We start from the raw sequence: 13,817 nt of genomic DNA, 5'->3' as shown, positions 1-13,817 counted from the left end.
ATCTGTGAAAGGTTCTACAGGGTTCTGCAAGCAAATACGTCCTATTATGAATGTTTATACCAGAACAATATGTATGCTTCTGGCCTGATTTCATAACTTACTTAAATCTCCATTAAAGGCCTATTCTGACACCCCATCATATAACAGAGTGCAGTCTCCTGAAAGCCAAGGTCCCTTTTGTTTTTGGCTTTGTTATCTATAGGACCCAGAATAGTGCCTGGCACATAATAGCTACTTAATGAATGCTTGTCGAGTAAGAAGTGGCTCTATATTCACAAAGGCTATGCCATCAAGACACAAGCTATCAAAAAATCCTAACAAGCTGGAAAACCTTCAACTATGGTTCCATGGAAGGACAATATGTCATGCATCCTGGCTAAGTTCAAAGATGCTCATCACTAGGGGATCAACCACCATGTGATGATTTTTTTCATCAGTAGTAACTCACAATGACTGCCCCCTGAAGACATAGAGGACTCCTGATCTATAGCAATGTAAACAGTACCATATGGGTGAAATCACGCATTCTGAAATTACATCATGATCATCATCATAATAGTAATGGAAATAATAGTAGCATTAGTAATAGTAGTAGCTAGCATTTATATAGTACCAACTATTTGCTAGGCACTGAACTAAGAAACAAATAGACCTCACTAGCGGCTCATCAACAATGATCATTATTTTCTCTATTTGCTCTGGCGAATTGAGTGACTATTAGATTTTTCTTACATAACAGATGGAAAAAATGGAGTTAGTGGGTCCAGGGACTGAAAATAATCTAAGAAACACTACTCTAAATAATCTCTCAGTGACTTTAAAACTTCAGTATTTCCAATTTCACAAAATAGCTATTGTTAAGTTGTATGATAATTTATCTATTTATATTATTCTGATTGTTTTAGGCAGACCTTTAAAAACAATTTGCGAGTTTCAGTTGCTGTTGAGCCATGCCTGACTCTTTGTGACCAGATTTGGGGTTCTCTTGACAAAGATATTGGAGCGGTTTGCCATTTTCTTCTCTAGCTCATTTTATAGATGAGGAACTGAGGATTAAATGACTTTCCCAGGATAACACAGCTAGTAAGTCTCTGAGGCTAGATTTAAACTCATGAAGATGAATGTCTTCCTGATTCCAAGCCCAGTGCACTATCCACTGCACCACCTAGCTGCCTCAAGAATTTCAGTAGGTATACAGAAAACAGTACTTCGTGTTAAGGGCACTAATCAAACAAAGCAGGCAATAGAACTGTTGCAAAGTCTTCAATTGTATAAATCTCACTAATTTACTTGAGTCAATTAAACTTTACATCTGACAGATCAACAGGTCCTGAGCAGCTACGTCTCTCCTTTGGAAGAGCTGACCTTGGCACGTGTGGCCCACAACCATTTTTATAACTGGTTTTCCAGAAAAATTCTGATAATATATTTGATACCAGCATATCAACACTGATACCAATATACCAACAGCTCTCTCACTCATCCTTCAACGAAGACTGACTGCAACAAGTCTTATTCTCCAATCAGCCGCATCTACTTCACTGCTTAAACTCTTAGTAGAAGGCCTGCCCTTACCATGATTTCAGTTGATCTTCAAAGGAGAAGGATTTTATCTTTGCTGGAACACAACAAACATCTTGTTTTTGGTAAGTCCTGTACGCAGAGATAGTTGAGATATAAACAGTAGGGTAAGACTTAAGAGGATAGAGTCTGGAATCATAAATCCCATTATCAGGGCCGAACTCTCTGGCAAATGAGCTATAACTACTAACCAGATTAGAACTTCAGGTCTCCTGGTGATAATATTTGAGTGCTGGGGGAACATTATAAGTTCTCAGTATAGCTGAGAGAACACAGCACCTGGAAGAAAACTAGAATCACCACATTTGAGAGTTGGTATGGACCTTAGTAGCTATCTTGTCCAATCCATATACAAAAGGAATCACCACTATAACACACCTGATGAATGGTGGTATAGCCTCTGCTTGAAGACTTCCAACAGGGCAAAACCAATATTTATCAAGATATGGCAGCCTACCTGAGCTCGGAAAAATGACAGCTCTACCCACAGAGGACAGAACAGCTAATCAGTCTATAAGCATTTAGTAAGTGCTATGTGCCAGAGAATTTAGTCAGAGGAGGGAAAATGAGCTGACCACACATCAGAACAGCCATGATAAAGAGGAATGATAGTGTAGAAAGGCAATGCTAGCATGGGTCCTATAGCAGACAGTTGGGACCAGCCTATGCCAATGGATAATGTTCATTATGAATATAGACAATAAGTGACATTCAGGAATACTCCCCAAGACATTGAAAAACCAGTAAACATTGTGGAATTCTTAGGCTACTATGATATCAAGCAATGTCTACTATGCTATCTAATGCAGGATATCAATATTTGTTGATTTTTCCTTCATTTAATAAGAGAGTTCCTTCCTTTCAATATATCATGGCCATCATCTTTATAAGCACAATTGTTACAAGCCTGTTGGACTGTACAGAGGATGGATAATTCCAATTTCCTGGTTTGGAGCCCTGGCCAATAGAAGCATAAAATCCCTAAAAGATAATCTGACCTCTTTATGCCACAGGTAGCTCTGATAACATGGGAGATGAACAGAAGTTGTATAGTCTCAAAGAAATGGACAGATAGAGATGGCAGACATATGTATGTATCTAGAGAGAGAGAGAGAGAGAGTATGGAGAGAGAATATCCATATATACACAATATAGATATGTGCCTATATATATATACATATATAAAATATAGATAGGATATATATTTATATGTATATATAAAGAGCATTTATATGCGTGCATATTATATTTATAGCATATGTATGTATATGCGTATATATATATATATACATATATATATATATATATATACGCATATACATACATATGTATGTGTATCTTATCTATTTATCTACCCACTGCTAGGCCTGGAGTCAGACAGACTCATCTTCTTCAATTCAAATCTGGCTTCAGATACTTATTATGTTTCCAAAATCAATGAAATTACAGGTCCAGCCCCACTCCCTCATCAGACATTCCCCAGAGAAATATATTTTACATTAACAGTATTACATATCAACACATGGTGCAGCTAGGTGGCACAATAGAGACAGTGCCAGGCTTGAAGTCAGAAATTCAAATCAGACCTCAGACACTTACTAGCTCTGTGACCCTGGGCAAGTCACTTAACCCTCTTTGTCTCGGTTTCCTCATCTGTTACACGAGCTGAAGGAGAAAATGGCAAACCACTCCAGTATTCTTCCAAGAAAATTCTAAATAATGAGTTTACAAAGAATCAGATATATATAGATATGTATGTATGTATGTATGTATGTATATATGTGTATGTATATGTATATGTAGGTATATGTATATATGATATGTATTTCATGACATCTGTCATATCATATTGTTATTTAAACCTTGCATTGTTAATGCAATAACACATTGATACAGCAAATTGAAAACTGATTTGAAAGTCTCACCTCTGTTACACACTACCTATGTAAGGTAACATTGGGTAAGTCTCATAGTCTGGGAAACTCTCTAACATGATAAACTGCAAAGAAGATGCTGATCTGCATTGAAGAAGAACTTCCTTACCAGGAGCTCCCTACACTGATGACATCACAGGTATGGTTGAAAAAAAATAAAAGGTTCTTTACTACATTGGCCCAAATTTTCTCAACTATCTCATTAAAGTATAAAAATTTCCTGAATTAATATCTGTTTGAAAATACATAAGTGTAATATCTGAAGGTTATCTAATGAAAACCATTGACATACAGATGGTAATGATTCTTGGTCAAGGCCAATGAGAATAAGAGGGAGCTGAGTTGCATCTAATTCTTTTTAATTAAGACAGAAGAATTAGAGGCTACTGACTAGGGACAGAGCCTATTCAAGAAGGAGCAGTAAAACTACCTATATCTGGAGATTTACACATCTGAGCAAGGGATATTAGAAACAAAGATGAAAAGGAAGAGAGAAAACTGCCTACCCATATTCACCAAGCCCGATACCACAAGGAATGGCATGGATGTCAGAAGAAGAATAAGAACAATGGAAAGGACCAATAACTCTCAGGAGAAAATTTCCAAGAAGAGACCAGTTTAAAAATGACATTGGTGTCTATGTGAATGTCTATAAATAATAAAGAATCTGAGTGAAGTGTGAGTAATAACGAGACTGTAGTAAGTATCATAGCACAAGGTAAATTTGGCTTTATACTTATCACTATGGCTTAGCGGCATATACCTCAGTAATGCAACATGATTAATCTGATTCCTCTTTCAAAAAGAAAAGAAGAAAAAAAAGGAGGCAATGTAGTAGCTTTGTATTTTAAGATTACATATATGGAAGTCCATAAAGCAAAAGGGTGAATTTTAATTGAGATTAATGGAGGGGGAAAAAAAGGAAGCAATATTGTCTTGGCAATATATTATTGTACTAGTCATTAAGGATGGTCTGGCATCTGATGATTCAACCTAGCTGGAGTCCATGGTGCTACTTGAACCTTCTTCTTCCCTTCCAGATGTGAGGAAAGAATGGTAATGGGGAACTTTCAACACAAATGGAGTCAGGAGCACTGTAACAAGCCAGTTTCAGGAATCAAGCCAATGAACTGAAAGGGTCACAGATGGAATTTAGGACCAGATAAAGAAGTATGGCAGATCAGTAGCACAGTGGTTACAGGGCCTAGCCTGAAACAAGAAGACTCACCTTCATGAATTCAAATACAGCTTCAGACACTTACTAGCTGTGTAACTGTGGGCAAGTCACTTAACCCTATTTACTTCATTTTCCTCATCTGTAAAATGAGCTGGAGAAGGAAATGGCAAAAACAAGCCAGTGTTTCCAAGAAAAGACCAAATGGGGTCAAGAAGAATTGGACATGACTGAAAAATGACTCAACCACAACAAAAAGAAATGGAGTCAAAATCAGGCAATTACAAGGCTCAAGAGAATGTTTAGGGAGATCCAAGGTCTATGTTTCAGGCTGCAAAATTTCAGTGTGAAGGCAGGCTAACAGAAGGTGCCACTAAACAAAGAATATGGGGCACTGAGTTCATTCACATCCTGTCAACTCAAACACTCCTCCTGCTACTCCCAACTTCATTAACTTCCATGATTCAAATCCTGACTCCAGCAATTTGCCACAACTATCACCATGGACAAGTCTGTCAATCATTCAGTCAACAAACACTTATTAAGTTATTACTATGTGCTTAGGCACTACACTAAACTCTAGGGATATAATGAAAGGTAAAAAACAAGATCCATGCCCTCAAGGGGTTTACATTCTAATGGGGAAGACAACATATAAATAACTGTCCATTCAAGATTTATGGAATGCAAATTCTAGAAGGAAGGTACTGATGGAGAATCGGAGGGAAAAGACCTCCTATAGGAAAAGGGATTTGAGCCAAATCTTAAAGGAAGTCAGGAAAACTGGGTAAGGAGGAAGAGCATTCCAAGCATGGCGGACAGCCAACACAAAGGCACTGAATAAGGAGATAAAAGGTCCTATGAGAGAAATACATAAACAACAACAACAACAACAACAATAACAACAACAACAACTAGAGTTGGGGGAGTATGGATTACATGAAGGGAAATATAGCCTAAAAAGATTAGAAAGTTAAGAAGAGGCCATCTCATCATAGGCTTTAAATACTGAACAGAGAAATTTATGTTTTATGTTAGAGGTGAGAAAGAACCACTGGAGTCTGAGGACAAGGTTCATGTGACAATAACTGGATTGTAGGAAAATTACTTTGATGATGGATTGGAGTGGGGAGAGCCTGGACATGGGGAAGACAAATTGAAGGCTATTTGCAGTTACCCATTCCTAAGGTGATAAGGGCCAAAACCTGTGTAGTGGCAGCAGCAGAGGAAAGAATGGAACATCTAAGAGAGATGTTGCAAATGTATTTTTTTAATGGAAGACATCTATCAACCACTTGACTAGTAGAAGGCCGCAGGTAATGAATTTAGGAAATAAATCACAAATGGGGCACAAAGGATGAAAATGGGAGACTCCAATTATTTGGACATTTCTGGACTCCAAAAGAAAAGCTGATGATAAAAGGTTTTTTTATTATTTTCATTTTCACTTATTTTATTTTTAATTTATGGAATAAAACAAGCATTCCAGTAACATAGCATAATAATAATAATAATAAAAGATGATGGCACACAAAACTGCAAATCTATTATGTACTTGATTTAAGAAGCAGTATGGTAGAGAGATGCCCGCAAAGCCAGGACATGGATTCAGTTCCCACTTCTGACATGTACTAGATTGTGACTTTGGACAAGTCACTTAACTTTTTACTATTCTAGACAACTCTCTAAGAAAGAAGTGTCAAACAGGAGGTCCATGCAGCCCATTACATTCCCAAGAGCCCAGGAAATCAGATTAAAATGTAATTGAAAAGTATTTAATAAAATAAGTAAAAATGCAATAAAACATAAATAATGTTAATATGTGGTTTTCTAAATCAATATGTTGCCCTCAGAGATCCTCATGTATGGATTAGTAATCCCCATTTTTGTTTGAGTTTGACACCAATGCTGTAAGACAATGAATTGCAAAGAAGATACTGACCTGCATTGGTAGAGGGACTTTCCTCACTGGACAATTCTTTATTCCAATGATTTTACAAGTCCAGTCCCTGTCCCTATCTTCAGTGATAAAGTCACTCTTCAAAAGGTATAGGAGGGGGGAGCCAAGATGGTGGGGTGAAAGCAGTGACTTGCTTGAGCTCTCCCCCCAAACCCCTCCAAATACCCGTAAAAAAAAATGGCTCTAAACAAATTCTAAAGCAGCAGAACCCACAAAAAGACAGGGTAAAACAAATTTCCAGCCCAAGACAGCCTGGATGGTTGATTGGGAAGGCTTATCGCACCGGGTTGGGAGCGGAGCACAGTGCAGCATGGGCGTGCAGGCCGCAGCAAACCTGGAACAGGCCTCAGAGGACTGAATCATGGGCAGCCGTGGCAGTGCCCAGACTCCTCAATCCATGAACGCCAAAGACAACTTAGAAGGTCAGTGGGAAAAGTCTGTTTTTGCGGTGAGAGAAGAGCTAGGTCAGAGCCAGTTCTAGAGCGCAGAGTGAGGGTGCCCAGGTGGTGGCTGTGTCCTGAGCTTCCGGCCCACAGACTGAGGGGGGAATCAAGTGGCTGATCAGAGGCAGATTACAGGAATCTCTTTGCCGATGCTGAGACAGGAATCTCTTGCTTTGCCCGTGCTTGGATATGGGTCACAGTTCTGGGTGGCAGTGCTGGGGTGAGGAGGAACACTGGCATGGTGGAGCTTGTAGTGGAGGCAGAGAGGAAACCCTCCTCACAGTTCTAAGAGAGAAAAGACTGCTTGTGGCCAGTCACTCAAAGACCAGAGCTCATGCTGAAGAGGTCTAGGGGTTTTGGGGTGCTGGGACCCCAAGATCGCAGTACTAGGCCCTGTCTGAAAGAATTCAACTCAAATCTTCTTCAGCCAGAGAAAAAGTTTATTAGTGATAAAACACTTAGGGCCAGGTGATGCCCATAAGGATGAGCAGGCATGAGAGGTTCTCAGCCTTGTGGGCCTGAGATTCTCAGCATCTGAATGAGGGCCAAGGTGGTTCTTAAATACTAAAATATCTTTGGGTGATCAGAGAAGGGGGTTGGGAAAAGGGTCTAGGTAAGAATTCTAATTGGGGATGTCAGAGAGATTGAATAGACAATGGGAATAGATAATGGAGGGAACAGGGAGGCAGAAGTTTGAAAGGCATCTGCACAAAATCAAGGTGGGGCTAGGACTTTCAAAAGGAGATAAAGGCAGGCCTTTCTGGGGCCTATAGGCAAAAGGGAGCCAGATTCTTTTAGGGCGCATCTGAATAACATTAAAAGGTAAGGCTAAGGCTTTCAAAGGGAGATGAGGGTCTGGGGCCTGTGAGTCAGATTCCCTTTGGGGCAAAGGGCAAAGATCTTAGCTTGGGCCCCTCCCCCATCAATGCCAGGAAAAGAGTAAATACCTCTTGGAAGAACTGAAAATTTACAGGTCCCTACAAGTATCTCTGAAAACAGCTATACAAACCCCTGAAGCTTGGGACAGTACATTCTCCACACTGGAAAAAGACTTTTGACCTTAACAAAGAGTTTAAAACCCAAGTGACTAGCCAGGATCATGAGCAAACCTTGCAAAAAGAGTCAGACTATATTATCTTACTTTGGTGACAAAGTAGATCAAAACATACAGACAGAAGAAGACAACAAAGTCAAAGCTCCTACATCCAAAGCCTCCAAGAAAAATATGAATCAGTCCCAGGCCTTGGAAGAGCTCAAAAGGGATTTTGAGAAACAAGTAAGAGAAGTAGAGGAAAAACTGGGAAGAGAAATGAAAGTGATACAATAAAATCATGAAAAACAAGTCAACAGCTTGCTAAAGGAGACCCCCCCCAAAAAAAAACACTGAAGAAAATAACACCTTAACAAATAGCCTAATCCAAATGGCAAAAGAGGTCCAAAAAGCCAACGAGAAGAATGCCCTAAAAAGCAAAATTGGCCAAATGTAAAAGGGATTCCAAAAGCTTACTGAGGAAAATACTTCCTTAAAAATTAGGAGAAAAGAGCAATTGGAAGCTAGTGACTTAATGACAAATCAAGACACAGTAGAACAAATCCAAAAGAATGAAAAATTAGAAAACAATGTGAAATATCTCACTAGAAAAAGAACTGACCTGGAAAATAGATCCAGGAGAGAGAATTTAAAAATTATTGGACTATCTGAAAGCCATGATCAAAAAAAGAGCCTAGACATCATCTTTCAAGAAATTATCAAAGAAAACTGCCCTGATATTTTAGAACCAGAGGGCAAAATAGAAATGAAAGAATCCACGATCTCCTCCTGAAAGAGATCCCCAAAGGAAAACTCCTAGGAATATTGTAGCCAAATTCCAGAGTTCCCCAGGTCAAGGAGAAAATATTACAAGCTGCCAGAAAGAAACAATTCAAGTATGGTGGAAACACAATTAGGATAACACAAGATTTAGCAGCTTCTACATTAAGGGACCGGAAGGCATGGAATATAATATTCCAGATGGCAAACGAGATAGGATTACAACCAAGAATCACCCACCCAGCAAAACTGAGTATAATCGTTCAGGGGGGAAAATGGTCATTCAGGGAAATAAAGGACTTTCAAGCATTCTTGATGAAAAGACCAGAGCTGAATACAAAATTTGACTTTCAAATACAAGACACAAGTGGAACATGAAGAGGTAAACAGGAAAGTGAAAGCATAAGAGACTTATTAAGGCTGAACTGTTTACATTCCTGCATGGAAAGATGATATTTATAACTCATGAGACCTTTGTCAGTATTAGGGTAGTGGGAGGGGAAAAATTATATGTATGTATGTATGTATAGATAGATAGATAGATAGATAGATAGATAGATAGATATAGATAGATAGATAGATGATAGATAGATAGATAGAGGGCACAGGGTAAGTTGAAGATGAAGGGGTGATATCTGGAGAATAAAATTAAGGGGTGAGAGAGGATTATATTAGGAGAAGGAGAAAGGGAGACCTAGAATGGGGTACATTATCTCACAGAAAACGGACAAGAAAAGGTTATTACAGTGGAGGGGAAACAGGGGAAGGTGAGAGGAAATGAGGGAATCATATTCTCATAGGATTTGGCTTAAGGAGGGAATAACATATACACTCAATTGGATATGGAAATCTGTCTTACCCTACAGGAAAATAGGGGAGGAAAGGGACAAGGGGAGGGGGATGATAGAGAGAAGGGCAGATTGGGAAAGGGGTAATCAGAAGGAAGTACTTCTGAGGAGGGACAGGGTCAAAAAAAGAATAGGATAGATGGGGGGGCAGGATAGGATTAAGGGAAATAGAATTAGTTTTTCACAACATGTCTACTATGGAAGTGTTTTGCATAACTGCACGTGTATGGCCCTGCATTGAGTTGCTTGCCTTTTCAATGAGGGTGGGTGGGTGGGGAGGAAGGTACAAAGTTTGGAACCCGGAGTTTTAGAAACACATGTTTAAAAAAAGATGTTTCCACATGCAGCTGGGAAATAAGAAATACAGGAAATGAGGTAAAGAAATCTATCCTGCCCTGCAGGAAAGTGAAAGGGGAAGGGAGTAAGAGAAGGAGGAGGGAAAGATAGAAGGGAGGGCAGACTGGGGGAAGAGGTATTCAGAATGCATGCCATGTTAAGGTGGGGGAGGGGCGAGATGGGGTGAAAATTTGGACTTCAAAATCTTGTGGAAGTAAATGTTGAAAACTGAAAATAAATAAATTTATACAGAAAAAAATAAATAAATAAAAAGGCAAAAAAAAGGCATAGGAAGGGGGCAGCAAGGTGGTGCAGTGGATAGAGCACCAGCCCTGTAGTCAAATCCCTCCTCAGACCATACACTTGACATTTACTAGCTGTGTGACCCTGGGCAAGTCACTTAACCCCAATTGCCTAAAGAAAAAAAAAAGGTATAGGAAGAAATAAGAACACCTACTATACTGGACCTCACTATGATTAATAAGAGGTAAGTATTTGCCAAAGTAGAAATGATTAGAACCCTGAGAGGAAGTGACCACTTCATATGATAGGTAATATTAAAAATAGGATGTATTTCATATAGAAATTTAAGTTTTATAAATCATTTGCCTCACAACAACCCAGTGAGGTACATGACAAGAATTATCACTTCCACTTTATAGATGGGGAAATTGAATATCACTGAGGTTAAATGACTCATTTATGATAAGCATTAAAGCCAGGATTTGAATCCAACTTTCCTGATTCCAAAGTCAGTGCTTTTTCCATAATGTCTAGTTATCCCTCAAAGAATCTGAGTCAACAGTGTCACATGAATTCAACCCTCAGATAAGAAAGGTACTGACAAATGTGACTACTTATGGCCTTAAAAAATCATAAAGAATAAAAAAGGTGCTGCAGGAATAGAGATGAACAAATGTCCATATATTCCAGAAAAAAGAGAAAGGAGAAGGAAGGAAGGAAGGAAGGAAGGAAGGAAGGAAGGAAGGAAGGAAGGAAGGAAGGAAGGAAGGAAGGAAGGAAGGAAGGAAGGAAGGAAGGAAGGAAGGAAGGAAGAAAAAGGAAGGGAAAAAGGGAAGGGAAGGAAGGGAATGGAAAGGAAGAGAAGTGAACAGAACAAAAGGGAAGGTAATGGAAGGGAAGGAAAAAGAAAGAGGGCAGGGTCTTGAAACTTAATTTTGATTGCCTTACAAAATTCTAAAGCATATTATTAAAGAAAGGATTTAGAAAAATTTAAAAAAGGATATAGCAATCACTAGAAACCAGCACAGGGTCATCAAGAACAGTTCATACCAAATTAATTTCATTTCTTTTTAGTACAGAATTATTGGATTTATAAATCAGGAGACTACTATAGGCACAGTTGGACTTCAGAAAAGGAATTTTCTAAAATCTCAAATATTCTCCTTATGAATATGATGAAGAGATGTAAGGTAGCTTATAGTATAATTAAGACTCAGAATTGGTTGAATGACAAGACCCAAAGTATAGTAATTAATGGATCAGTGTCAATTTAGAGGAGAGATTTCTAGTGGAGAATGAAAAATTTCTGTCAGAGACTAAAAGATCTCTAATGGACAATTAATAAGACATAAGGGCAGCTGGGTGGAGCAGTAGGTAGAGCAACAGGCCTGGAGTCAGGAAGATCTGAGTTCAAATTCAGCCTCACACTTACCAGCAATGTGACCCTGGGTAAGTCACTTAACCTAGATTTGCTTTAGTTACTTCAATTGTAAAATGGGGATTATAATAGTACTTACATACTAGGGCTGTTGTGAGGATCAAATGAAGTTAAAATTGTAAAGCAGATAGCACAGTGCACATAGTAAGTGCTGTAGAAATGCCAGTCATAATTACCATTATTATTGGACTTGTAGAGCACTTAGTACAGTCTTGGCATGTAACAGGTGGTACATAAATGCTTACTCTCTTCCCTCCTTTCTCCCTTCCCTCAGTGAGGGTAACACATCTATGAACATCAACTCTTTTTTTCTGTTCAACATGTTTAACAATAACGGCATACATCAAATTCTTAGTTAACACAAAGTTGGAAAAGCTAGCTAGTATGTTGAGCAACAAAGTCAGGATCCTCCAAAAAATCTCAGCAGGCTAGAATGCTGAGCTAAATCTAGGGTGATGACATTTTATTTCAGACAGATATGAAGTGCTATATTTTAGCTGAAAAAAAAATCAACTGCATGAGAAGAAGAAGAAGAAGAAGAAGAAGAAGAAGAAGAGAAGAAGAAGAAGAAGAAGAAGAAGAAGAAGAAGAAGAAGAAGAAGAAGAAGAAGTGGAGGAGGAAGAGGAAGAGGAAGAAGAAGAAGAAAAGAAGAAAAGGAGGAGGAAGAAGAAATAGTCATAAAGGCACATTATTAACAATTTAGAAATCAGAAGCCATCCAATACAACCTCCTCATTCTACAGAACAGGAAAATGAGGTCCAGAGGGGTCAAGTTATTTGCAAGGTTACACAAGCAGTAAGCATCAGAAACAGAATCTGAAGGGAAATTCTCTGACTGCAGAGCCAGTATATTTTCCACTGGTAACATGGTATCACAGTGCATAGGGAGCTGGCCTCAGAGTCAAGAAGGCCTTTGTTTTACTCCCTCCTCTGACACTTGTGATTCACAGAGCAAGGGATTAAATGACCTAATCTCTCATTGCCCCCAGGCAACTTTCTACACTAATAGATATTGGCAGAGGAAGTTCCTCACCAGTAGACATTCCAGCAAATCAAACCATAGGCTTGACAAAACAAACAAACAAAAACAAACAAAAACATATACACATAAATAAATGTATATTTGGTTTTTTTTTTCAAGAGTGAATAGCTGTCCCAGGAATAGTTTAAGAGAAAGAAGTGAGGTGGGATGATCAGTCCAGTAAGAATGACTATCTGTGTCACTGAGCAGCTGAGTGGCTCAGTGATAGAGCTCTGAGACTGGAGTGAGAAGACCTGAGTTCAAACCCAGCCTCAAACACTTACTAGCTGTGTGACTCTGGCAAATCACTTAACCTCTGTTTGCCTCAGTCTCTTCAACCATAAAATGAGGATAATAATAGCACCGACCTTCCAAGGCTGTTATGAGGCTCAAATGAAATAATACTTGCATAGCACTTAGCACAGTGTCTAGCACATGAACAGCACCATACAAATGTTTATTCCCTTCTTCCCCTTTTCCCTTCATTCTCCCACTCAACCATGAAAAGTCCAATTTCTCATTTCAGTTTTCCACCACACAGCTCTCCACTTCCCTGAATTCTCTTCAAATTCCTTTAATGCTTTGTTTTTTTGTAAGATAACACACATTAACAACAATTTTAATACTAAACCAATAGCTGACATTACTATAATAATTTAAGGCTTACAAAACCCTTTACCTAGAGAAGCAGCAAGGTAGAGTGAATAGAAACTGAGCCTTGAAGCCACAAAAATCTGGATTCAAGAACTGCCTCTGTCATGCACTGGCTGTGTGACCTTGGACAAGTCACTTGTCCCTTTGGTTGTGTAGGTGAAGCTCTCTAAGAAAGACTATAAGTTGCAGAGTGGGTGCTCTCTCTACCCAGAGTGTCCTATACCAGTAAAATCAAAGGTCCCTCTAAATATGTTATCTCTTTGATCTTCATAACAACCTTCTGAGGCAGGGATTATTTTACCCCCATTTTGCAGATGAGAAAACTGTGGCTTAAAGATGTTGAATGACTTGCCCAGAGTCATACTGCTTGTATCT

General features: G+C 38.9%; 1 protein-coding gene across 3 annotated transcripts in view; it reads right to left on the bottom strand.

Moving 5' to 3' along the window:
• LOC110222317 (3',5'-cyclic-AMP phosphodiesterase 4D-like) overlaps nt 1-13,817 on the bottom strand; it is a 798,164-nt gene that overhangs the window by 498,033 nt on the left and 286,314 nt on the right. The window lies entirely within an intron of this gene.

The sequence above is a fragment of the Phascolarctos cinereus genome, unplaced genomic scaffold (assembly GCF_003287225.1).
Source record: "Phascolarctos cinereus isolate Bilbo 61053 unplaced genomic scaffold, phaCin_HiC Scaffold_4;HRSCAF=312, whole genome shotgun sequence".
Lineage (NCBI taxonomy): Eukaryota > Metazoa > Chordata > Mammalia > Diprotodontia > Phascolarctidae > Phascolarctos > Phascolarctos cinereus.
The sequence above is the reverse complement of the archived record's forward strand: the minus strand, read 5'-3'. Positions and strand labels throughout refer to the sequence as shown.